This window comes from Eurosta solidaginis, chromosome X (assembly GCF_040869045.1).
Source record: "Eurosta solidaginis isolate ZX-2024a chromosome X, ASM4086904v1, whole genome shotgun sequence".
NCBI lineage: Eukaryota > Metazoa > Arthropoda > Insecta > Diptera > Tephritidae > Eurosta > Eurosta solidaginis.
This window is the reverse complement of record NC_090324.1, coordinates 168,267,814-168,293,405: the sequence shown is the minus strand read 5'-3', so window position 1 is coordinate 168,293,405 and position 25,592 is coordinate 168,267,814. Positions and strand designations below refer to the sequence as shown.

The 25,592-nt window shown below is 39.9% G+C and overlaps 1 pseudogene; it reads left to right on the top strand.

Annotated features, from left to right (window-relative positions):
* The first annotated feature begins 15,185 nt into the window (after positions 1 to 15,185).
* Positions 15,186 to 24,939, top strand: LOC137235238 (probable ATP-dependent RNA helicase pitchoune; annotated as a pseudogene).
* Positions 24,940 to 25,592: the final 653 nt, after the last annotated feature.

Here is a 25,592-nt window from a genome sequence, read left to right as displayed (position 1 = left end):
CAAACAAAAGACGAGCGGTTTGCCAACTATCGGCGCTGTGCCGAACTCTAACTAGAGCGGTAGCTAAGACGACTTTTTTGGCGGAGCGGGTAGCGGGTGAGAACTCATGCAGGACGAGACACAAGGAGCAACAGTATTCTTAGCTATTTCTGCGTCGAGAGATTCGCGTACAGGAGTGTTGACGAGAGCGGTATTTGCGGCGGTGCGGTTAGCTTCGGGCGAACCTAGAGCATTATGAAGCAGAGTGTGGTGACCTTGATGGCATACGCGACATGTGGATGAGCTATTACAATTTTTTTTGTAATGCCCTGTACTAAGGCAGTTTGTGCATGCTTTAGTGTCTTTGATAAACTTGGATTTAGCTGATGAGTCCAAATTCCGAAACGATTCACAAGCGTAAATTTTGTGTGAAGCGTTGTAATACGCATAACGCGCGTTATGTGGCTTTGATAGCGTGTGGAACGACTTGGTTGCTTTGCAGACAGTTTTTGGCTTGGCTGCCGACGATTGAGTTGCTGGTGTGATGAGCATCGATAAAGAACGACACCTCACTTCTAGAAATGTCGTAAGCTGCTCGAAAGTAGGAGGCTCATCGCTGATGAGCGACAACTCCCATTGCTTGCGCGTCTCAAACGCGAGTTTGCTTACAACTTCGTAAACTAACCAATCATCCCAAAAGTCTATAGGACGCCCTAATGCCTTGAGTCCTCGTATATGCTGTTGAAACGCGTTGAGAATGCTCTCGATGTAGTCGGCGGTGTCGTTTGTAGCTTTGGGAATCTGTGATATTGCCCTGAGATGTGCGTCGATCATAACTCGCATTACTTTATAACGCGACTTAAGAAGTTCCCACGCCTCTGTATAATTTGCATCGCTTATCTTAAACCCACTGACTATACTAAGAGCATCCCCCTTTAAGCAGGTACGTAGATAATGGAGTTTTTGAGCGCCCGACAAGGAAGCGTTGACATCCACCAACGAGGTAAAGGCATCATAAAAAGCGACCCATTCTGTGGAATCACCCGCGAAAGTTGGGAGATCCATTTTTGGCAAACGAATCGATGCTGATACATGAGCATTTTCTGGTGCATGTGTCGGTTGATTTGGTGAGTTAACGCGGAATTTCTGAACTCTCCTAAAGTTTGCCAAGGCTGTAGCATAATAAGTCTCTGCCTGTATGCGTACTTCTTCTTCTACCGCGACATTTTCAACTCCACAAGATTTTTCAACTTCGTCTTGCTCTGAATTGAAGCGCACCCATTGTTCGTTAAGGAGCACCAAATAGCTTTCGACATTATCAATGTCCAACAAAAATGCCTCGTCGTTGCTCTTTACCATATACCTTTTAATTGCATTAAGTGCAGAGTCACGGGGTTTTACATGTGTCGACATGTTGCAGGTTATTTTTTCAAGGTTATGCAAGGGCGAGTTAATTTAAAAATTGTAAGTATATGTGTATGAAATTTACAGCGTAGAATTAAAATATGTAGCAATAGCTTTGTTGGTTGCAATAAATTCGTAGTATTATAAGCAAATATGTTTTAATACATACGGTTTGTTGTTGTTGAAATATGCGGTATCAGCAGCGTAGCTAGTTGGCGAAATATTCTGGCGATTATGTTGAAAATGCGGTGTCTCAAATTTACAGGTTATGTTGCTATGATTTCTTCAGATTTGGAAGTAAATGCGGGAAATGCGGTGCTTCAAATTTGAAGGTTCTGGTTGCGATGATTTCTTCAGACTTTTGAAGTAAATGCGGACAATGCGGTGCTTCAAATTTGAAGGCTATGATGAGAAATAGTTTCTTCAGCTTTTGAAGCAAATGTAATATAATGCGGTGCGAGATATCCGGCGCGGAAGGATCAAAAAATGGTGAGGCGGTTTGCTTTACGTAGTGGACTGTATGCGGGTAGCGGCTTACCAAATTCCAATGAATAAACAATGCTGGACACACTTGCTGTATATTTAATTATACTACTTAACATTTATTGGGTTTTAATAGTTTTGTTGAGCACAGAATATTTGTGGCGGTAGTTGCACGGAAAAAATTAATAAGCAAGAAAAAAGTATAACAACGAACAAAGATGTAAGCAACTGTCAAACATATGTTTAGTGCTTGCGCATTAACCCCTGTAGGAACTAACTTATAACATTATAGATATGCAATTATGAACTCAACATACCACCGCCCTTGAACTATCTATGAAATATGATAAGTTCAAAATTAATTTTATCTTAGTTTACAAAAAGCATTAGAAATTCAATTAAGCTAATAAACAGCGAAATTGCAAATTCCTCATCTCGGCTTCCCTTTAGCGTGTCATGGTGGGTATCCTATTTGCTTGGTTCTTCCTTGAAAGGTAAAGTTATTATTAGTTTAAATGTTTTTATACTCAGTTGAGCAGAGCTCACAGAGTATATTAAGTTTGATTGGATAACGGTTGGTTGTACATATATAAAGGAATCGAGATAGATATAGACTTCCATATATCAAAATAATCAGGATCGAAAAAAAATTTGATTGAGCCATGTCCGTCCGTCCGTCCGTCCGTCCGTCCGTCCGTCCGTTAACACGATAACTTGAGTAAATTTTGAGGTATCTTGATGAAATTTGGTATGTAGGTTCCTGAGCTCTCATCTCAGATCGCTATTTAAAATGAACGATATCGGACTATAACCACGCCCACTTTTTCGATATCGAAAATTTCGAAAAACCGAAAAAATGCGATAATTCATTGCCAAAGGTGGTTAAAGCGATGAAACTTGGTACATGGGTTGACGTTATGACGCAGAATAGAAAATTAGTAAGATTTTGGACAATGGGCGTGGCACCGCCCACTTTTACAAGAAGGTAATTTAAAAGTTTTGCAAGCTGTAATTTGGTAGTCGTTGAAGATATCATGATGAAATTTGGCAGGAACGTTACTACCATTACTATATATGTGCTAAATAAAAATTAGCAAAATTGCATGAAGAACACGCCCACTTTTTAAAAAAAAATTTTTTTAAATTCAAAATTTAACAAAAAATTTAATATCTTTACTGTATATAAGTAAATTAAGACAAAATTCAACTCCAGTAATGATATGATGCAACAAAATACAAAAATAAAAGAAAATTTCAAAATGGGCGTGGCTCCGCCCATTTTCATCTAGTTTGTCTAGAATACTTTTAATGCTATAAGTCGAACAAAAATTTTCCAATCCTTCTCAAATTTGGTAGAAGCATAGATTCTGTGACGATAACTGTTCTCTGTGAAAATGGGCGAAATCGGTGGAAGCCACGCCCAGTTTTTATACACAGTCCACCGTCTGTCCTTCCGCTCGGCCGTTAACACAATAACTTGAGCAAAAACCGATATATCTTTACTAAACTTAGCCCACATACTTATCTGAACTCACTTTATCTTGGTATAAAAAATGGCCGAGATCCGACCATAACCACGCCCACTTTATCGATATCGAAAATTACGAAAAATGAAAAAAATGCCATAATTCTATACCAACTACGAAAAAAGGGATGAAACATGGTAACTGGATTGGTTTATTGACGCAAAATATAACTTTGGAAAGAACTTTGTAAAATGGGTGTGACACCTACCATATTAAGTAGAAGAAAATGAAAAAGTTCTACAAGGCGAAATCAACAGCCCTTGGAATCTTGGCAGGAATACTGTTAGTGGTATTGCATATATAAATAAATTAGCAGTACCCGACAGATGATTTTCTGGATCACCTGGTCCACATTTTGGTCGATATCGCGAGAACGCCTTCACATATACATCTAAGGGCCAGTCGCTTTTAAAACCCTCACTAATACTTTTAATTTGATATCCATATCGTACAAATACATTCTAGAGTCACCCTGGCCCACCCTAATGGCGATATCTCGAAAAGGCGTCCACCTATAGACCTAATGCCCACTCCCTCTTAAAATGCTCAGTAACATCTTTCGTTTGATACCCATATCGTACAAACATTCTAGAGTCACCCCTGGCCCACCCTAATGGCGATATCTCGAAAAGGTGTCCACCTATAGACCTAATGTCCACTCCCTCTTAAAATGCTCCGTAACACCTTTCGTTTGATACCCATATCGTACAAACATTCTAGAGTCACCCTGGCCCACCCTAATGGCGATATCTCGAAAAGGCGTCAACCTATAGACCTAATGCCCACTCCCTCTTAAAATGCTCAGTAACACCTTTCGTTTGATACCCATATCGTACAAACATTCTAGAGGCACCCCTGGCCCACCCTAATGGCGATATCTCGAAAAGGCGTCCACCTATAGACCTAATGTCCACTCCCTCTTAAAATGCTCAGTAACACCTTTCGTTTGATACCCATATCGTACAAACATTCTAGAGTCACCCCTGGCCCACCCTAATGGCGATATCTCGAAAAGGCGTCCACCTATAGACCTAATGCCCACTCCCTCTTAAAATGCTCAGTAACACCTTTCGTTTGATACCCATATCGTACAATCATTCTAGAGTCACCCCTGGCCCACCCTAAAGGCGATATCTCGAAAAGGCGTCCACCTATAGACCTAATGCCACTCCCTCTTAAAATGCTCAGTAACACCTTTCGTTTGATACCCATATCGTACAAACATTCTAGAGTCACCCTTGGTCCACCTTTATGGCGATATCTCGAAAAGGCGTCCACCTATAGAGCTAAGGATTACTCCCTTTTAAAATACTCATTACCACCTTTCATTTGATACCATATCGTACAAACATTCTAGAGTCACCCTTGGTCCACCTTTATGGTGATATCTCGAAAAGGCGTCCACCTATAGAACTAAGGATTACTCCCTTTTAAAATACTCATTACCATCTTTCATTTGATACCCATATCATACAAACACATTCTAGAGTCACCCCTGGCCCACCCTAATGGCGACATTTCGAAAAGGCGTCCACCTATAGACCTAATGCCCACTCCCTCTTAAAATGCTCAGTAACACCTTTCATTTGATTCCCATATCGTACAACTAGAGACACCCCTGGTCCACCTTTATGGCGATATCTCGAAACGGCGTCCACCTATGGAACTAAGGATCACTCCTTTTCAAAATACTCATTAACAGCTTTCATTTAATACCCATATCGTACAAACATATTCTAGAGTCACCCCTGGTCCACCTTTATGGCGATATCTCGAAAAGGTGTTCACCTATAGACCTAATGTCCACTCCCTCTTAAAATGCTCAGTAACACCTTTAGTTTGATACCCATATCGTACGAACATTCTAGAGTCACCCTGGCCCACCCTAATGGCGATATCTCGAAAAGGCGTCCACCTATAGACCTAATGCCCACCCCTCTTAAAATGCTCAGTAACACCTTTCGTTTGATACCCATATCGTACAAACATTCTAGAGTCACCCCTGGCCCACCCTAATGGCGATATCTCGAAAAGGCGTCCACCTATAGACCTAATGTCCACTCCCTCTTAAAATGCTCAGTAACACCTTTTGTTTGATACCCATATCGTACAAACATTCTAGAGTCACCCCTGGCCCACCCTAATGGCGATATCTCGAAAAGGCGTCCACCTATAGACCTAATGCCCACTCCCTCTTAAAATGCTCAGTAACACCTTTCGTTTGATACCCATATCGTACAATCATTCTAGAGTCACCTTGGCCCACCCTAAAGGCGATATCTCGAAAAGGCGTCCACCTATAGACCTAATGTCACTCCCTCTTAAAATGCTCAGTAACACCTTTCGTTTGATACCCATATCGTACAAACATTCTAGAGTCACCCCTGGCCCACCCTAATGGCGATATCTCGAAAAGGCGTCCACCTATAGACCTAATGCCCACTCCCTCTTAAAATGCTCAGTAACACCTTTCGTTTGATACCCATATCGTACAAACATTCTAGAGTCACCCTTGGTCCACCTTTATGGCGATATCTCGAAAAGGCGTCCACCTATAGAGCTAAGGATTACTCCCTTTTAAAATACTCATTACCACCTTTCATTTGATACCCATATCGTACAAAAACATTCTAGAGTCACCCCTGGTTCACCCTAATGGCGATATCTTGAAAAGGCGTCCACCTATAGACCTAATGCCCACCCCCTCTTAAAATGCTCAGTAACACCTTTCGTTTGATACCCATATCGTACAAACACATTCTAGAGTCACCCCTGGCCCACCCTAATGACGATATCTCGAAAAGGCGTCCACCTATAGACCTCATGCCCACTCCCTCTTAAAATGCTCAGTAACACTTTTCGTTTGATACCATATCGTACAAACATTCTAGAGTCACCCTTGGTCCACCTTTATGGCGATATCTCGAAAAGGCGTCCACCTATAGAACTAAGGATTACTCCCTTTTAAAATACTCATTACCATCTTTCATTTGATACCCATATCATACAAACACATTCTAGAGTCACCCCTGGCCCACCCTAATGACGACATTTCGAAAAGGCGTCCACCTATAGACCTAATGCCCACTCCCTCTTAAAATGCTCAGTAACACCTTTCATTTGATTCCCATATCGTACAACTAGAGACACCCCTGGTCCACCTTTATGGCGATATCTCGAAACGGCGTCCACCTATGGAACTAAGGATCACTCCTTTTCAAAATACTCATTAACAGCTTTCATTTAATACCCATATCGTACAAACACATTCTAGAGTCAGCCCTGGTCCACCTTTATGGCGATATCCCTAAATGGCGTCCATCCCTAGAATTCTGGCCTACTCTCTCTTAAAATACTCTTTAATATCTTCCATTTGATACACATGTCATACAACCGCATTCCAGGGTTACCCTAGGTTCATTTTCCTACATGGTGATTTTCCTTATTTTGTCTCCATAGCTCTCAACTGAGTATGTAATGTTCGGTTACACCCGAACTTAGCCTTCCTTACTTGTTTACCAGTAGCTTTCAAATGCGAAATACATATAACATGCATACGTTTATGAAGAGATGTGAAAACCATTCTGTGAGCAGTTGTACTGTATAAAAACAAAATTTGTTGAAGAATTTGTATGTTATTGTTGATGTGTTGCAACAGGTTTGTCGCAAAATAGGTCTCCCTTGGCAGGTAGCAAGCATAGCTTAGCGATCGGCCGCACTATTTCTCCATTTGCTGTCTTCAGAGTAACTATGATGACTAGGATGACAAAGTGTCCACTTACTAGGAGGGGTGGACTCGTTGCACACAGTTACGATGTCTCCTTGTTGTAGGTTAGGTGAAGACCGAAACCATTTCGTGCGCCGTTGCAAGGTGATAAGTTATTCCTTGTGCCAGCGCCGCCAGAAGTGTTGCCTCATTGCAGAGATTAGCTGCCATCTTTGGTGTACACTTCCAGAGAACCCTTGACCCTCAGGCTCTGGAAGTGATTTTAGTGGTTCCCCCACAAGGAAGTGTCCGGGCGTAAGGACTTCCAAGTCGGTAGGATGAGTAGAGTTTTCGCAAAGAGGGCGAGAATTTACGAATTCCTCGACTTCTGTTAAAAGCGTACTGAATTGTTCATACGATAATAAATTGTCACCCAAAACGCGTTTCAAATGATATTTTATCCGTTTGATCCCAGTCTCCCAGTAGCCACCCATATGTGGAGCGTTGGGTGGATTGAATCGCCATTCAATGGCTGAACTTGCACAAAATTTTTGTATCTTGTCGTCTTTCATGCACGAGTCGTATTGTTTACGTAACTCCTTTTCAGCGCCGACAAAATTCGTACCGTTGTCGCAGAGCATAACTTTACAAAGCCCTCGGCGGTTGACAAACCTCTTTAGAGCGTTGAGGAAAGACGAACTGGAAAGATCCTCGACGAGCTCGAGGTGCATTGCGCCAGTTGCCATACAAGTAAATGAGGAGATATACCCCTTGGTGGATTTTGCCCCCCTCCCATGCGTAATATTGAGCAAATAAGGGTCTGCGAAATCTACAGCGGTATGCGTAAAACAGCGGACGTACGTCGTGCGCACCGAAGGAAGATCGCCCATTGATTGGGTAGCGAGACTTCGGTTTAGGCGAGTGCATTTGACGCACTTGTGGTAAATATTGCGTATTAAGCTACGAGCACCGACAACCCAATATCGGCGTTGTAACACTGCTTGGATTATGCGAGGCCCCGCATGCAATGTAAAATGATGTATATCGGAGATAATTAATTTTGCCAACGGAGAATCTTTAGGTAGTATGCAAGGGTGTTTTGTGTCGTAAGTAACGTTTGCCGATTTAAGTCGACCTCCTACTCGAAGAATACCACGTTGGTCGAGAAAAGGCTGCAACCGTAACAGGCTACTTCCCAGCGGGATAGGTTTATTTTTTGCACACAGGGCGATTTCATTCCTAAAATAAAGTTGTTGCGTATATTTGATTAAGCGATGCTCTGCCTCTGAGACTTCGTAGCAAGTCGAAGGCCCACTCAGTTTCATGACGTGTAGCTTGTTTTCGCGTGAATTGCCAATAAATCTCAAAACATAAGCCATGATTCTGCGAAGCTTCGAAAACGATGAATATTTCGTGAGCATCGTCCATTGAGTAATGGGGTTTAAAACGTGAGAGTGCACTTTCTTTCGTAAACCTATGTCGGTCGTATGCAGCTTCGAAGAAGTTTGGGTTTGAAACGGTTCTGCCACCTTCAAAAAGTCTGGTCCGGACCACCAAAGCTCGTGACCCAAGAGATCGACCGGTGAGATGCCTCTTGAAGCGCAATCCGCGGGATTTCGTTCCGAGCGCACATGATTCCAACAATCAGGTGCGAGAGTGTCTTGAAAAAAACCCTCAATTTCGTGGTGATGCTAGATTCCTTTAAGACGGGATGGTGCGGCATGTAGTACGCATCCTTGGCGGGTTCGGGCGCAACTTCCATATGATTCATTTCAAGCAACTCGGTCATAAATTCGTTGTAGCGCAGTCGTAAAGAGTTATCCTTGGAAAACCTACGCTCGATTCGCAACAGATTGCGAATGGCGAATTCACGCGATTCGCCCAGTATAACGTTGAGTTTAAGCGGTAGTTCAACTACAAACCTCCCATCAGGAGTGCGGAGGTGCGTGGTTTCAAAATGCTCTTCACAGATGCGTCCTTCGTGCGTGAAATACGATTTGCGTGGCGATTCTTCAAGCTCCCACAACCTAGTGAGCGCTCTTTCTATTTGCACGTCGCAATGCAGCAACTGTAGATTTAGCGCACGTGTCCTTTCTAGGCTACCGAACAACGTCCATCCAAAGACCGTTTTCTGTGCCATTGGTGCACCGGGTGGACCCTTGCGAAACTCCTCGCAAATCAATTCATCCATAAAATCTATCCCAATTAACACGTCGATGCGGCCAGGCTTCATATATTGGGGATCAGCTAAGAAGAGATCTTGAACGTGCGACCAATTGGTGATATTAATTGGATGTGTTGGCAGCTCAGATGTAATTTTGGGTAAAATTAAAGCGTTGATAACATAACATTCATTGGAATAATGAGAAGCAAGGGATAAAGCAGTTTCGCCTCTGCAGCGACCACTTTGAGCTGAACCGATACCAGTTACCGTTACGTTCGAAGATATGCGTGGTAACCCCAATCGTTGTACGCATGACTCTGTAACAAAGGATGCGTGCGATCCGGTATCAAACAAAAGACGAGCGGTTTGCCAACGATCGGCGCTGTGCCGAATTCTAACTAGAGCGGTAGCTAAGAGTACTGTATTTGGCGGAGCGGGTAGCGGGTGAGAACTCATGCAGGACGACACACAAGGAGCAACAGTATTCTTAGCTATTTCTGCGTCGAGAGATTCGCGTACAGGAGTGTTGACGAGAGCGGTATTTGCGGCGGTGCGGTTAGCTTCGGGCGAACCTAGAGCATTATGAAGCAGAGTGTGGTGACCTTGATGGCATACGCGACATGTGGATGAGCTATTACAATTTTTTTTGTAATGCCCTGTACTAAGGCAGTTTGTGCATGCTTTAGTGTCTTTGATAAACTTGGATTTAGCTGATGAGTCCAAATTCCGAAACGATTCACAAGCGTAAATTTTCTGTGAAGCGTTGTAATACGCATAACGCGCGTTATGTGGCTTTGATAGCGTGTGGAACGACTTGGTTGCTTTGCAGACAGTTTTTGGCTTGGCTGCCGACGATTGAGTTGCTGGTGTGATGAGCATCGATAAAGAACGACACCTCACTTCTAGAAATGTCGTAAGCTGCTCGAAAGTAGGAGGCTCATCGCTGATGAGCGACAACTCCCATTTTTGCGCGTCTCAAACGCGAGTTTGCTTACAACTTCGTAAACTAACCAATCATCCCAAAAGTCTATAGGACACCCTAATGCCTTGAGTCCTCGTATATGCTGTTGAAACGCGTTGAGAACGCTCTTGATGGAGTCGGCGGTGTCGTTTGTAGCTTTGGGAATCTGTGATATTGCCCTCAGATGTGCGTCGACCATAACTCGCATTACTTTATAACGCGACTTAAGAAGTTCCCACGCCTCTGTATAATTTGCATCGCTTATCTTAAACCCACTGACTACACTAAGAGCATCCCCCTTTAAGCAGGTACGTAGATAATGGAGTTTTTGAGCGCCCGACAAGGAAGCGTTGACATCCACCAACGAGGTAAAGGCATCATAAAAAGCGACCCATTCTGTGGAATCACCCGCGAAAGTTGGGAGATCCATTCTTGGCAAACGAATCGATGCTGATACATGACCATTTTCTGGTGCATGTGTCGGTTGATTTGGTGAGATAACGCGGAATTTCTGAACTCTCCTAAAGTTTGCCAAGGCTGTAGCATAATAAGTCTCTGCCTGTATGCGTACTTCTTCTTCTACCGAGACATTTTCAACTCCACAAGACTTTTCAACTTCGTCTTGCTCTGAATTGAAGCGCACCCATTGTTCGTTAAGGAGCACCAAATAGCTTTCGACATTATCAATGTCCAACAAAAATGCCTCGTCGTTGCTCTTTACCATATACCTTTTAATTGCATTAAGTGCAGAGTCACGGGGTTTTACATGTGTCGACATGTTGCAGGTTATTTTTTCAAGGTTATGCAAGGGCGAGTTAGTTTAAAAATTGTAAGTATATGTGTATGAAATTTACAGCGTAGAATTAAAATATGTAGCAATAGCTTTATTGGTTGCAATAAATTCGTAGTATTATAAGCAAATATGTTTTAATACATACGGTTTGTTGTTGTTGAAATATGCGGTATCAGCAGCGTAGCTAGTTGGCGAAATATTCTGGCAATTATGTTGAAAATGCGGTGTCTCAAATTTACAGGTTATGTTGCTATGATTTCTTCAGATTTGGAAGTAAATGCGCGCAATGCGGTGCTTTAAATTTGAAGATTCTGGTTGCGATGATTTCTTCAGACTTTTGAAGTAAATGCGGACAATGCGGTGCTTCAAATTTGAAGGCTATGATGAGAAATAGTTTCTTCAGCTTTTGAAGCAAATGTAATATAATGCGGTGCGAGATATCCGGCGCGGAAGGATCAAAAAATGGTGAGGCGGTTTGCTTTACGCAGTGGACTGTATGCGGGTAGCGGCTTACCAAATTCCAATGAATAAACAATGCTGGACACACTTGCTGTATATTTAATTATACTACTTAACATTTATTGGGTTTTAATAGTTTTGTTGAGCACAGAATATTTGTGGCGGTAGTTGCACGGAAACAATTAATAAGCAAGAAAAAAGTATAACAACGAACAAAGATATAAGCAACTGTCAAACATATGTTTCGTGCTTGCGCATTAACCCCTGTAGGAACTAACTTATAACATTATAGATATGCAATTATGAACTCAAAAATCTGAAAGGGGTTTAAGCCTTCGTCAGGAGCTTTCATATGATATGCCTATTGTTCGGCCTGAGTGCGTCGTAAACCGGCAGTGGGTAGGCGCACAAGGGTCGATCTCGGGTTGGTAGTTCACTCGAAATAAACAAAGAAAACACAGGAGGGATTTCCTCGTTATAAAAGGATATTTGATTCAAGTGAAAGTAAATTACAATGGATATAATGTTACCTGTATGTCAAATGACGGCGATGGTGATCCTGGGCGATGTGAACGGTTGGCGGTTGATCGAAAAAAAGGCTGGTTGTCCCGTTGATGACAACCGCTAAGCCGCGAAAAGTCCTCTGGTGTTTAGAAGGGGAAAGCTACACACACAATCACCCCAACATATACGTGCATGGGTGCTGACAACCTGCATACACACACATGCATATGTACGAAAAACATGCATGTGCATGCATGCACACTAATGGTGGCGTGAGAGTGTGGGTGGCTGGAAATGTTATTAAAACTTTAGGGAGGGGCGCCGCCAATCTAGAAAAAGTTAGGCATAGGGCCTAAACATGCCGCCCCCTTGCGGAGCGCAACCTCACAGTCGTCCAAGGATCACCGGCTGTGAAGAAGAGGAAAAAATAAAAAACTTATAATTAATTATAACTAACTTAACTTAACGACGGCCAGCCCGCCGGCTTGGCGGCACGCAAGATGGTTTTCATAGTGTGCAGGCTTGGTTGCTGATGCCTCGGTCATTCGCCACTGGGCACGTCGTAGTTAGAGGTTGACGAGCCATGTTTGCCTACGGCTAGGGATTGATAAGTGAAGTAAGAAGATATACGCGTGCATATTTCTTGCCGTTTAAAGAAAGACTCCATTTATTTCGAAAAAAACGTACTATTTAAATGCACAAACTTAAATAGAATAAGAAGTAAACGTACTATTTAAATGCACAAACTTAAACAAAATAAAAAGTAAGCGTACTATTTAAATGCACAAACTTAAAAACAAATAAAAAGTAAACGTACTATTTAAATGCACAAACTTAAATAAAATAAAAAGTAAAAAAAACAAATAACCCTTAAGGCATACTAGATCGGGTGGGTCCCTGAAAGTACCCACCCGAAGATCTTACTTTGCGCGAGCAGCTCTCCGAAAGATGGGGCAAAACTTCCGCTGTTATCACCTCGGCATAGACGTCGGCGCCGAGAACAAGGCGGATAGGTGTAAAAGCATTAAAGTGTAGATCAGCCAGGCGGACATGTTCGTAGGGAGTCGCAATGCTGGTGTCGACACTATGCGAAGGGTTGACACGCTGAAAGTCACGGATGCATACCGCATGGGTCGTCACCGTCCTGCTGTTGCCATGTTTCCCGCGGAGTCGCAAAAAACAGCCAACCTCTCCGGCAGCGTGCTTGGTCGGAAGTGCTAAATCCTGCGCCAGCCTGCGATCGATCAGTGTGCGGGGGGAACATGCGTCAATAAGCGCACGAATGATATGCAGTCGCCCCCCGGCTTCCACCTTCACGATCGCAGTCGGCGCAAGACTTGCCATCGGTCGCAGAGTTGGGCCCAAGATAGTGTTAATCATAGGAATACCGTTACAAAATGCCGAATAGATAGGTAGCTGGCGCGGCCGTGGGGCCAGTCTACGCTCTTGGTTGCCGTCGTTGTGGGAGGAGTCCATCGTGCTGTGCAGCTGGCGTGGCCGAGTAGCCAGTCTGCGATCATGGCGGATGGGATGATTCTGAATGCGACGTTTATTTGGGGAGCGGAAAGGTCGTGATTGCGCGCCCCTCTGGCTTCGTTTCTCATGGGCTAACAGGGGTCGGAGCGGCCGTGGGTCGATCCCCCAATGTCCTGTGGTGGCGACCGTTTGATTGCTTCCGCCTGGCGATTTTCCGGTGCATCTCGATAAAATGCTGACTCAGAAGCGTGAATGGATAGCACTTCATCCGTATCTTCTCCTGCTTGTTGGACCTACTCTCTCTGAATGCCCGTATCATTTCGCGCTCTTCCTCTTCCTCCTCTTCCACTTGCTGTACCCAACGCTTATAGGGCTCTGGTTGTCGTGGAAGATCTTCCATAGGTAAATGTAGTGTGGTGTGGTGTGGTCGGCCACATCGTCGGCACCTGCCGTCGCTGGAACAATTTTTCGTGCGATGTACCATCGATAAACAATTTTGGCAATAGTTAAGGTGGATGATCTCGCGCAACCGTTGAAGAGGGGTCTTCGCCCTGTAGACGGTGCATGAGCGAATCGGATGTCGAGCGTCACATAGAGGGCACAGCTTGGGGTAGCGAGCGGCCTGGCGTTCGGATCTTTTGCGCAACGATGCGTAGCTGGTCATTCAATGCAGAGAATTTGGAAGAAAACAAAAGGAAACTCGTTTACTTATGATGAATATTTCACGCGTTCGGTGGCGACCGAGTCCGTTGCTGCGTGTGGGAAAATTATTTAAAGTGGCAAATGCCTAATCTGCTGAGTGTTTCTGACCTGACTTGTCAGATTGGCAAGGCTTTGTACACGACGGGTTCTCTCTGCCCGTATCATTATGCGAAATGTTCCGTGCAACCCTGTCGTATGGTGTTTTTTTATGCTGATGGTTGGTGTGGTGAGTTGATACCATGAGAATTTATATGTATATATTTGTCATTGGGACTACAGCAGTAGAAAGAGCTGACTTTTTCATTCCGGAACTTTTTTCATTTCGGGACTCGGATTTTCAGTACCGAACCTTCAATCCTGACTGATTGTGATGTTTGTTGTTGAAAACAACAAGTCCTACCGTGGTTGGAGTATGATGTGGATCATTGATGAGAAAATGGTAAGTAAATTTTAATATTGATGATTTAATTTATAATTAACAATGTATTATGTTAGTTTATTCTTTTATTTTTTAGGTGGAGATTGGGCATGGAGCTTATTGATTTTGGTCGAATTTCGTTTTATGTTAGAGATACCGGCATCGCAAAGATGTGCTCCAACTGCGGCGTCGGCCGCGCTGTCAGTTGTCACACCTTTGCGATGCCCATTTATGCCCTTATTAATGGATTTTTTCTTTGCAGGTTCTGTCATGGTTTCTACAAGCAGGGCCTACCAGATGAGATTAAAAATGCATAACGTAGTATATTGAGGCGCGGCAACCTCAACAACAGAAGTTTCCATGTGACATCCGTCAATGGGCAAGTTATAGCACACTTTATGGTGTCGGACATTGCTCGTCCGTAGTAGCGGAATCTCATTAGCCATAGATTTGAGGTCAAAATTAACAATTACAATACCTGGGTAAAACGCCAACTGAACGATACGCCACTATGAGCGATTAAACAACGGTATTGTCACTGGCGGGGTTTTACTAAGTCCTTCTTTATCGCCCAAATTTGAATTTCCCTTTTTATCCTGTCAGTCATCCAATGGCCATTCCGATAAAAATCTATGCCACTAATTTTTCTACCAATTGGCACACGCCCTCTTTTGACGAAGAAGGTGAAGAACACGAACAAACTAAAAGTGTTCAAAAACATTCAAGAAATAGGCAACATGGACAAAATCCAAACAAAATATCTACAAACAGCAATCAAGATGCATCAGCAGAAGCCGTAACTAAAGAGCAAGTATCAGCAGCACGAAATCCAAATGATCGCTCATTTGCTTCACTCAAAGGTAGTGTGTCCAAAGCTACCTTAAAAGCAATCGAAGAAATAGGCTTTACAGAAATGACCGAAATACATGCTAAATCCTTGCCACCATTGTTAGAAGGGTGTGATTTAGTAGGTGGTGCTAAGACAGGTTCAGGCAAAACACTAGCTTTTCTTATACCAGATGTAGAACTAATTAACAAATTGCGTTTTATGCCACGAAATGGCACTGAGGTGATTATTATATCACCAACAAGAGAATTGTCGATGAAAACGTTTGGTGTGCTTAAAGAGTTAATGGTACATCACAATCGCACTCATGGTTTAGTGATGGGTGGTTCAAATTTTCGGGTAGAGAGTGAAAAACTAGGCATAGGTATTAACATATTAGTAGCTACAACCAGGTCGCTTGCTGAATCACTTGCAAAATTCACTTGATTGTCTATATAAAAACCTGCAGTGCTTGATACTTGACGAGGTGGACCGAATATTAGAAATTGGATTTGAAGAAGAGCTGAAGCAAATTGTTAATCTGCTGCCAAAAACATCGCCAAAATATGCTGTTTTCAGCTACACAAAAAGAAAAAAATTCAAGCGCTTTCGAAATTGGCATTAAAAAAGGAACCTTTCTATGTGGGTTTAAATGATCATGAAGAGGTAACAACTGTTAGCGGCTTGGAACAAGGTTACATCGTGTGTCCTTCGGAAAAGCGTTTACTTGTTCTTTTTACTTTTCTCAAAAAAAAAATCGTAGGACGAAGATAATGGTAATTTTCTCTTCCTGCATGTCTGTCAAATATCATCACGAATTATTTAACTATATCGATTTACCGGTAATGTCTATACATGGAAAACAGAAGCAAACAAAACGTACGACCACATTCTTCCAATTTCGCAACGCGTCTGACGGCGTTTTACTATGTACAGAGGTGGCAGCGCATGGATTGGACATTCCGCAAGTAGATTGGATAGTGCAATATGATCCACCAGATGATCCAAAAGAATACATTCATCGCGTTGGTCGTACTGCGCGTAGTATCTGCAGCTCCGGTCATGCTTTACTTTTCCTAGGCCCAGAAGAATTGGGATTTTTGCGTTATTTAAAAGCAGCCAAAGTGCCACTCAATGAGTTTGAATTTTCGTGGTCGAAAATTGCAGATATTCAATTAAAGTTGTAGAAAATTATTACCAAAATATTTCCTCAATCAATCTGCCAAGGAAGCTTTTAAGTCTTATGTACGTGCCTGCGATTCACATCATTAGAAAACAATATTCGATATTAATATTTTAGACTTGAAGCAGTAGCGAAAAGTTTCAGCTTCTTAGTGCCACCTGTGGTGGATCTTAAAGTCGGCGCAAAGCGCAAACATCCAGAGAAACGTGTAGGCGGTGGCGGATTCGGTTACTATAAACAAATGAATAATCCTCCCCATTCCTATATTTTGCTAACAAATAATATGTAAATGCACAATTCTCAAAAGAGTAGGTGACAATGGTTGAAATACAAAAGTAATTGTTTCCTAAACGTTTATCCGGAAATATCTTGTGTTCCAATACAAAAAGTAGCTGGAATTAATATGTCCGACAGTTCAGCTATAAGCTCTGATCCAATTTTGGGTGGAAAGTGGAGAAGCTGGTGCCATCTCTGTGCGAAAGCTGATGCTCGGTACATCAATGTTATTACAGGACAAAGTCCGTAGGAGTTTATGGATGGTAATAGTTTAAAGTGCTATAAAGATTTGGAAAATGGTATACTGGACATTTTGCGGATTCATATTAAAGAGGATGATAAACTTCCACAAGTTATTTGCAGTGAATGTTATGAGTTAGTGCTATCATTAATTAAGTTTAGCGAACGTGCAAATAAAGTCCAACAAACGTTCGCTTATCTTCAAAACTCCATCAACAAATCAACAGCTAATTTGCAAATGTTACTCGAACACTATGACCACAACTCATATAAAGATGATACACAGATGCCTCAAAGTGGCATTGGACCAGTTGAGGAAATATTTGTTTCTGATTTTGTAGAGACCGCCATGTCTATTCCAAATAAAAATGATTTAAAAAATGAAAAATTAACACCGAATGAAGAGCCAGCGCAGGTAATATCAAAGGATGAAAATAAAACAGAGTTTCATGATCCCATCGGCGATGAGGACAGAGATTTTGACTATGAACCTTTTTCATCCGAGGATGGCCTTAATAGCGGCAGTGAAGATAGTTGCATGAATATACGTTTATCAAAATTAAAAGAGCAAAGCAGTCCTGCTGGCAGGAAACATGAATCTGAGCATGATAATGGAATTTGCAGACGCAACAGTGGATGTGTTGGAGGTAATATTTGGTGCAATGAACGACGCAGATTTATGAAGCGACAAACAGATAGTGCATATATTGATGCAATTGATTCCGACAAAATAGCAATAGATATGTCTACACTAGGTTTATCAGTGGACAATTTATTACAGAAGAGGCTCAAGAAAAGAATAAAAAATTATGTAATAATAACGTGTAACTCACAAGAAATAAATCATATATTAAGAGGTTTAACGTGGTCAAATTAAATCCCTACCAGGATGCTAGGGCTAGTACCTCAATGGTGCTTTTTACGGGACTTACCGAACGTATATACGGCAAGGAAAGCGCTACCCCAGTATTTAGGTGAGGACCTTTGAAGCGTGAACGTAAGTGCATGGAACAGCATACCAAGTTTGATAGCAGATGTGGCTGATTGTAAACTTTTGTCTAACTTTATTCAATCCAGCAAGAGAAAGAGGGTAGTGGAAGGGAAATGAATCGCAAACGGAGGAAAATCCAAATGTTACGCGTGAAGCCAGTAAATTACACCGAACTCGCCGTCTAATCTACGCCCGACGGCAAGAATAGCAACAACGTCAACATTTCCACTGACAGCAGCTCAAAATAGCAACGCTAATGGTAGCAGTGCAATATCTGCATGGTGGCATTACATCAGAAGTGAATGCAGCAGCTCACTAAGTAAGTATAACTTGTAGTCTAGTTTCGTCAGTAGCATAGAGTATATGATTTGGTCTTTGAAACCTGAGAACTCTTCCTCCGACTGGCCAACCTTTACGGGGCAATGCCCCTTTCGAGTGTTTTTCTCTAATTTCTCCTCTAATTTTGCTTTACAAAATGGAATATTTTTGTGAAGCTTACACGTTAGTTATAGAAACGATTTTTACAAAAAAAGGGAATGTTTCGATTTTAGTGCTATTTTAAATAAAACAAAAGTACTCATGCGATATAATACAATTTTCACAAGTATTTTAACTAACCCTAGGACTAGCGTTGTGGTTTGACAGACCATTTTCAAAAATGTTAATAAAAATTTTTGGGTTCCGCAACATTTTTCAACAAACTGTCTTATGACTTTATAAAGTTCCATTGGGAGTTTCTATTTCAGTATAGAACAATATCGTTTGTCCCATTTTTTGTGTAAAAAGCATGGTTTTGTGTTATATGTGCGTTTTTCCAGGTTTTGGTCTGTCAGACTACAGCGTAGAAACTGTGCCTTTAACGGTTGATGAGCAGCTGTTTGCTTATCGTGGAAGAACCAAATTCATACACTATATTCCATCGAGGCCTTGAAAGTATGGAATCAACGTTTGGTGGGCTTGTGACTCAACATAGAGTTATCCATTGAAGGGCCAAATTTATACTGGTAAACAAAGCAAACTAAGGAAAATAAACCAAGGTCACCGGGTTGTGTTGGACTTAGTTAAAAATATTTCCGCACGGGACGAAAAATATATGCTGACAACTTTTTTCGTCTCTAGAATTAGCTAGCGGTCTAATGTCGAAAAACTTAGCTTTCTTTGGAACTGTTCGTAAGAATAAAAGATTCATTCCACCAGAATTGCCTGCATCTTCTACTTGTCCACTGAACAGCAGCATCTTCTGTTTCTACGAAAGTTACTTTTCTTTATGCTCGTACGTGCCAAAGAAAAACGAGTCTGTCATTCTTATTTCGACTGAACATTACACTCCCAACGTTAATGGGGCTGTCTTTTACAACATGCTGGACATTTCAGCGCTCACTTCTTTCATCATATTTGATGAATTATCCCCAAACAGGGGAACTGATAAACAACGGGAATTTTTGATTGAATTAGCACATAAATTGGTTAAACCCCACATGGAGTTACGAGAAGCCAAGCCGAATATATCGCGATTCGAGTATATCAAAGATGCCAGGAAATTTTTCAATGTTTTCGTGACTTAAATTATTTTTTAAACCTTATTAGTATTTTTATAAACAATTTCTCTTCGGCCTCCATCTTCTTCAGTGCCAATAAAAAATAATTTGCCTATATATGTCCCATCTGCCTTTAACCGGCCTGTGTGTCGTATTTGCTTTAAGCAGGATAAAAGAAAGAGGAAAACGCGTTTCCATTGCATGAAGTGTAAATCTCCGGTTTGTGATTCGCACTCAAGTAAAGTGTGTTTCAAATGCATTGTTGAAGAAACACCAAGAGACTCCTCGACTCGGCCCTCGATTCAGACTGGCATATTAACTACAAAAAAAAAAATTACATCTGTTGGAACAACTCTTGACTACATTTTTAAATGAAATAAATATTGTAACATATTTGGTTTGTTCAATAACTTTTTTTGGTCAGTGGCACGTATGTATGTCTGTCAGACCACAACATAGCGTTAACGACAATTTCAGTCACCAGTAGTCTAAGGACTAAAGAGTATTAAAAAATTTAGCCAATGACTGCTGCTGTTGCAGAAGAATTTTTTTGTTTTTTTGGCATTTGTTGACATTCGTTATCTCTCAGCTCAAATTTTACAAAAGAGATTTGGAAATTTTTGCACTTTTTTTTCGTTTAACCAAGGTTTGATGTTTTGTGTCACGAATGCTTGCAAATTGAAACAAAACAGTTTTCAAACTATATATAACAAAGTTTGGAATCTTCACAAAGAATAAGATTCTGATATGCTAGTTACAATGATACGCAATAAACATTTTCGTAAAAAAAAATAATAATTGTTTGATATCAGCAAATTTTGTTAGTTCGTTATGTCATCCATTGCGAATTGGCACTGACAGAAAAAAAAATGTGTTAACGAATTATTTGGAGCCTTGTTTAATTCAATTAAATAATAGTCATAAGAGAAATTATGAAATTTTACATATTTTGAACTCCTTTTTTTCTCATTTTGTTTGTAATGCAAGCGCAAATACAAAAAAATTACCCATCGATCTATTTGCTCTGAAATGGCCCATGGATAATAAATGTGTTTTATAACTTAAAGTACGCCAATAAGCAAACACAATTTGCTAACATCGGTTTTCTCTGCGTTTCAGGATATTTTCTGCTTTTTCATTTAAAATTGGTTTTAGAGCTATTGCCCACTCAGCATTCAGGTGATTAACCTTAGAATTGGGATTGACTCAACTTAGATTTGAAAATTGAATAGATAATGAGTTATCATATAATTTAACAACAGGGCTAGTCAGATATGAATACTCGTAATGTTCAAAAAAAAACTGAATATACGAAGTTTTCCAATCACATGGTTGAATTGAATCAAATGTGGTTACTTTAGGTGATTGAAACTCTTTAATCATTTCCCATTCAGCTTTCTGAATCTTGTATGACTATCTTTGTTGATTGAATATCACTAGTCAACAAGAGAAATTACTTTGTAGTCTAACTATTTAATTTCAATGTATTATGGCCCCCTAAGTACAAAAACATCCAAAATTTAAAATTCTATGGATACGAATTTTTTTTTTTTCTTTTTCTAAAATCACGAATTTTCACGGAGGTCTTTCCATTTATTTTATCATATCTTGGAAATTACTTATCTAAATTCGTTGAGAGAAACACCAGTGGATTCACCGCGAAATTTTCATCAAGTCTTGATAAGAAAATTTTTTATATGATCAACGGTTGTGGAGTTATTCACATAAAAATGTAAAAAAATTTTTTTTTTGCAAAATCGAACATTTTTTATTTTTCAAAAAATCGAAGGTTTTAAAAACTTACCATTTTTATTTTACAGTCTTAAAACTGTAAATATTATAAATAATTGAAACCTTATTTCGTGAAAATACATGAATAAATGTTGGTTTTATTGACAATAAAGTGAAAATACCCAATTAAGCGAAAATTTTGCTTATGAAGCCTATTATTGTTTTTGACAAACAAATTATTTAGGTATGACATTTTGCGCAACTTTGCCTTTTTAAAGCTTACTACGAGCATCACCAGAAATGAGAAAACTCCATAATGACAATCAAGAAATTTTTCATGTCAATTTTTCTTAAGGCAAAACGCAGATCATAAGAAAAAATGCCTCATACTGTATAGAAAATTTAAGTTGCCAACGTGGGTTTTCGTAAGAAAGAAGTATGGTCATATATATTTGTTATCAAATATATACAACTTTTTCCTTGAGGCATTTATTGCGATGTTCTTAGAATGCTTAAACCATAAAAACAAAAAAATCAAATTATCACTCCGTCATAGAGACTGCTATACCTACCTATTGAACATCCCAGCCTGCACATGCCATTTCCCATAGCATATGAAGTTTTTTTGAAAACCCCTTTTTTTCAAACCCTTTCGCAGGTACTGGTTAGAAAATTTACAGACTCACTAGATGCCTGCCCTGTATGGTATATTGTCGCCGATTGTGACAAACTTAACGAAAAAAAAGATACATACTTTTGAAAATCGAAGTGACCTGCGACTATTTAAAGTAATTCATTTAGTTCATTCAATGTTATTTAACTAGCATTCCTGATCGCGAAAAGTCAAGTTGTCAACAACAGTAAACAACTATTAACTGGTTAGTGAATTAAAAAAAAAAGAATAATAACAGTAGAAAATTTGTCTGCAAAAATGATCCGAATATATTTTGTTATTATGTGGTCCTTACACTACAGCAAAAGGGCGGAGAAATTTTACTATTTCACTACAAAATTCATATAAGGATTATTTTAAAATAGATGTTGAGAATTTGAGCCAATATTGGACGCCAAATTCAATTTGTGATAGCTGTATATATATTTTAAAGAAATGGAAATCCTACCCTCAGTAAGTAACAATTACATTTATTAATTAAAAAATTTATGATACTCATTTTTCACAGAGAAAATATGCAAATTGAAAAACCTATGATGTGGAGAGAAACATGTGATCATAATGATAACTGTTACTTTTGTTTAAGTAAAAAAAGGATTTGGAAAACATATGATTTGGTCTTATCCCACGACTTCAGCTGGTGTTTTTACTCTTCCCGTGCTAGATTCAGATGGAGTTCCATTTCCTGAAAATCAACATAATACGTATACTGAAGTTCCTCCATCGCCTATTTCTTCGTCTTCAAAAGTCTCCAACATATCCGACTGATTTTGCCCAAAGCCTCTGACACAGTCCTTGTTAAACGATCTTATAAGAAACCTAGAGCTTCCAAAAGATAAGTCAGAGCTACTTGCATCCCGTCTAAAAGAAAGAAATGTATTGGAAAAACAGGTTACGATAACTACCTATTGTGAGCGACATAAGCCATATGCTTGTTTTTATAGAAATAAAGACAATATATGTTTTTGCTATGATATAACTGGCCTTTTTGGAAAGCTTGGCGAAACATATGACGCAAGTGAATGGAGATTATTTATTGATAGTAACAAAGAAAGCCTTAAAGCAGTTTTATTTTACAATGGCAATCAGAAGCCAGCAATACCCATCGCACACGCCGTAAATATGAAGGAGACTGGGGGATTCCCCCCGGGCGCGGGGTTTCTCAGGGGTCCGCGATTTAGAGGTACTAAGACATTTTTTTTAATTCAGGAGAGTCTTTAGTTGTTCCATGAGCAAATTTTAAGCCCTGTTTAAAAAGCAACGAATATTGATAATTTTTTGCCTGGGCCTGAGGAGATAATAAAAACATCAAACAAAAATGTGTTTCTCAGGGGGCCAGCAATTTAGAGGTACTAAGGCATTTTTTTTTAATTCAGGAGAGTCTTTAGTTGTTCCATGTGCAAATTTTAAGCCGAATTTCAAAAGCAACGAATATTGATAATAATTTTTTGCCTGGGCCTGAGGAGACAATAAAAACATCAACAAAAATATATGTTTACATTAATCCGAGATCGTAAAGTTTTCGTGATGACACTGATGAAGGTTCATCTTCAAAAAGTCTTCCAACAATACCACCACCTCTGTATCAAATTCTAGATTATTTAAACGAGTTCGATATCGGTATCGTGAATAATGAGTTTTTGCGATCTGAAGAAGTCAACGAAATAATTCGTCGAGGCCATCAAAAATGCCCTGTTATTTTTCCACGTGATTGTCATGACGAGGCATTTCCTATCTCGTTGTTAAACAGAATCTTGCCAAATGGAGAGAAAGTGGAGCGTGACTGGTTAGTGTGGGGTGCCAGTATCAATGCTTTTTATTGCCTACCATGTCATCTGTTAAGCACCAATACTTTAAATCGACCTAAAATTCGTTGTCCTGGCGAATATTCAAAATTCTAGGTATGGAAGAAGCTATACGATAAACTGCCATCACACGAAAATACTCAAGATCACATCAAATTTTATAAGATTTATTTCCTTTTTTGGCCGTCTGTATAAACTGTTATTTTTTATTTTTGAGCTCAAGGCCGGATTAAATAAAACACTTTTAATTTTTTTAATTTAATTTGTTTTATTTTAATTATTTGTCAATATTTCGACTTCACTCTGAAATCATCATCAGGACTGACTGCAAAAAACAATACGTAATTTTAATAATAAAATAAAAACATTCATTTATGCATCAACACCACTTACATCTTCAAATGCGCTTTCAGGTCTAACATTTAACATGACAATTATAAAAAGAAACAGCGATTGAAAATCTAAACAAACAGGGTAAACAAATGAAAAACCGGAATTGTAAACAAAAACAACAAATTATTAGACGGCGAATAGTACATCGATACATACATATATATTTGGCATTACAATGTTGTTGTGAAACGAAAACGAAAACTTTTTATGTTTGTGAGGGTCTGTAAAAATGCACAAGCTTTTGTTGTGTTTTAATATAAGGTTGCGGTAGACGTGAGAACAATTCGCGATGTCCGTTTTGAAATTCATCCTCTTATTATTAGGGGTGTCCACTATATGAAGCATTTCTAATGTGAAGCGTTTGTTATAATTTTCCTCTTCTTCTAAAATGGTTACATTGTCAAAGTCTGGATAATGTCCTGTTTCTTGGCAGTGGGATGTTAAAGCCGTTTTGTTGTCTGAAAAATTGTTCCTTAATTTTATATTAGATCTATGTGCGGATATCCTTGTCTTCAATTTTGTTTTTGTAGTCCCCACATATACTTTCTCGCATACGTGGGATCCGTCAGCGAGAAGATTTATCACGATAAAAACATAAAAACTATCAAAAAGGGAACGTGCGGTTAGCTTTCACATATGACAACACCCTACGGAAAATTTTTAGCAATCTTAAAGATAAAATTTCAACACATGAAAAATAGGTTGTAGTTTACAAGATTCCTTGCAATGGAGACGGGTCCCACGTATGCGAGAAAGTATATGTGGGGACTACAAAAACTAAATTGAAGACAAGGATATCCGCACATAGATCTAATATGAAATTAAGGAACAATTTTTAGACAACCAAACGGCTTTAACATCCCACTGCCAAGAAACAGGACATTATTCAGATTTTGACAATGTAACTATAAAATATCACGTGTTAATTGCTCAACGAAATTTTATTGAAGGCTTAATACAAAATGAAGGTAAGAATCTAAGATTAAAAAGAAAGGAAAAAATTACTTGTCAACGTGACGATGGTTGCCAGCGAATATATTTGTTTGGCGTTGCCACATCATTCCCTTCTTAATAACTTCATTAAAAATCATTAATGGTCGGAAGTAATTAAAGCTGGTTTAAGCCGTTCTACAGAAACCTGGACATCTTTGTTCCCGATCCTTATGGTGAAAACTCGATCGGATGGTCTGGATATCACTTCATAGGACCCAGTGTATGGTGGTTCCAATAGTGTACGCAATGAATCTGTTCGGAAAAATACGTGGGAGCAGCTGCTCATGTTTTTTGCTAAAAATGGCTTAATTTTACCATGTTGGGCTGCTGGGACTGGACGTAGTACTCTCATTTGCTCTCTAAGTCTG